The following is a 2,922-nucleotide window of genomic DNA, read 5'->3' as shown; positions in this document are numbered from 1 at the left end:
GCAGTTTTTTGTTCGCGTCTGGTTCGACGCGCGGCCAGCGGCGCTCAGCTTCGTGCGACGATGTAGAGATGGAGCCAGCCTCCCGGACGGTTCTGCACCGCCGCCGTGCGAAGTTCCCGCCGCAAAATCTTGACCGGCGCGCTCATGCGGTGCCGGGGCCCGTGTTTACCATATTAAGACAGGTTTACGCTACCCCCTCTCCCTCACATCATGCCCCATCGCGTTAGACCACAATATCACGTCATTAGAGTATTTCCGGATAAAGTGATACTCCCGCATATACAGTAGCCGAGCATGCGAGTCCCGGTTCCGTAAGTTTGCCGAGTAAGAACACTCAGATATATTCAACTTTCTGTGGCTATGAAGGGAAAGCTACACAAGCAAAGCGCGCACAAGTGGGAGCGCTTCTGAAAAGATTCCCGCGTTTTAATCCATCGTAGTTTAGACTGGGGGAACTAAACACCTTATTAGCAACACTTAAATAAGACAGAACGCACCAGTGAGTGTAAAGGTTTTTTTTTTTTTTTTTTTTTGCGGCTTTTCCCTTCCGCGTCTGGGCAAATGCGAAACTGTCGCACGTGGAAGCTGCGTCGATTCGGTGTCTGTTCCAAGCACTGACAAACGCTGCCGAACTACTTGGCGCGGTAATACATGTGCAGCGGCCACACACCCAGAATGTCCACACAGAATGTCCGCGAGTATAGCAGCTGTGGTAAACTTTAGTGGCCCTTCTTGACTGCTCTTTTCGGCTGCTCAGCAGCCTCTCACATCGGCCTCTGACCAGTGTTCCGAACTTTGAGTCCCAGGTGCCATCACGTGCGAATATACATAGTATGCACGTGACGTCACATCCGCTGATGTCGTCTGCTTCCGATACCTTCCGCCATCTTGGGGAACCTTATGAACAGGCGCTCGCACAGGCCTATAGGTTCCCCAACATGGCGGCGCCGCAAACCGGAAGTCGCGGAATATCCCTGAATGACGTACGTGCGTACTATGTATATGAGTCTGTTTTCTGACTCACACTCGTTTTTAGTAGACATCGTTCTTCAGTTTACCGTTGGGTCAGTCGGAGTCCTCATGAATGTGATTCGTCCAGTGCTACAGTTTTTAAAGACTGTAGGCAGTCGTTCCACGTCTCGCATTTCATACTCGACAGCGAACAACCTCCTTAGAGATACGATGGAAGCAATGTGTGTGTATCTACAAAAATATCCAAAAGACATTGAGACGCCTGCAGGACTGACTGCAAGACACAAAGAAATTGCATTATTCAGTTATCCCGAAGGCTATGGTGTGTGATCCTCGAACGTTCAAAATTTCTGCCAGGTTTTGTTTCTAGTACTACCACGTGCAGTGAGACGTCGGTTGGAACTTCGAATGTTAGGCAAAAAATCTAAGGCTGGTGATAGCTGCTTCTTGAATCATATTTCTGCGTCCCTGCTGCTATTCTTCAGTTGACGTTTAAAAATTGAGAGTACAGTGATAGCCAGTGGTGTAATGTGCCGATTCATGACATCGTTGCGCAGAAGAGTCGTGCATACCTGTGCAGAGTTCAGGGTTGGGCGATTGCTTACTTCTCGCCAACAGTAATAAGTCCAGCACAGCATGTCTAATGGCCCATACTTTTCTTTAATTACGTAATGTCATAGAGGAGGTTGGCGGCTTTAGGTGGCACCAACTTGTCCTCTTCGCGCAGCAAACAAAATTAAATCCCAGAAGTGCCCAACAACGGACGATACGGTCAAACAGCACGAACCCTTGCAAAGTTCTGCTCACTACTGCAGACTGCCACAGAAGATAGTACACGAACACGCACTAATGCGTACAAACGTGCATAAGCGAGCCCACTTTCATAAATAAATTAAAGTACTCGAAGTCCGCGAAGACAAAACAGTTTGCAGCTTTGCAGAGGAGTGGGTCGTGATTACACAGCGTACGGCATACCTGCACCACATCACATAACTAAGCTAGACTTTCATATAACGTACTTCTCTGTCCGCGCCACGTATTTATATTTTTTCGCTGCTTTTCAAATATTCATTCCAACTGGCACAGCGCTGCTCCGGCGCACTGTTTTTTTTCCGGATGAAAAACGCGTCCTGGTTTTCTGAATCCCTGCATTCGCAAGTCCGCGTTCACGGTTGCCACGAAACTACAAATGCTTGGCCAAACAATGATATACGTCCACCGTGCAACCCGCGCAGTTTTTCTAAGCCACGGCATTGCAGTACCAATCAGCGAGCGAAAGCCTTTTTTATTTTTGTTAAGGCGCAGTTGAAATTAATTGTAAATTTTTAATGAATGCGAGCGAGCACTGTTTTAATATACCCGACAGCGCAGTCTCGACGGTGAAACTACCTTGCTGCTTAATCAAACAGATTGGAAATGAGCAAAAACACAAATCCGCCTCTATGCTGTTTAGCCCTCACAACAGTCGGGCCATAATGCCGTCCTTCTATACTACATGTAATCTAATAAAACCGCACGTAAATTCATGTAAAAAAAAAAAAAACCCCAGACCGCCGTGGTGGCGTACAGCGGCTTGGGTGTTGTGCTGCTAAGCTCGAGGGCGAGGGATTGAATCCCGGCCGCGGCGACCGCATTTCGACGAGGGCGACATGCAAAAATACTCGTGTGCCGTGAAGTGGGTGCACGTTAAAGAACCCCCGATGATCATATTTATCCCGGAGTCCCTCCTCCCCTCCCCCCCCCCCCATGGCGTGCCTCATACTTGTATTGCGGTTTTGCCACGTAAAACACCAGCATAATAAAGTAAAACGGAAAGAAGACCAGAAGGCAGACCTGCGCTACCTTGCATATTCACAACCCAATTTCCAGCGATGCTATTTCTTTGCAGCAGTCCCATTAGTATTGCCCGTTATAGAACCCCAACTTTAAAACATTGCTCCCATATCACCC

Source organism: Dermacentor variabilis, chromosome 6 (genome assembly GCF_050947875.1).
Source record: "Dermacentor variabilis isolate Ectoservices chromosome 6, ASM5094787v1, whole genome shotgun sequence".
NCBI classification, from domain to species: domain Eukaryota; kingdom Metazoa; phylum Arthropoda; class Arachnida; order Ixodida; family Ixodidae; genus Dermacentor; species Dermacentor variabilis.
Note: the sequence above shows the minus strand (reverse complement) of the source record.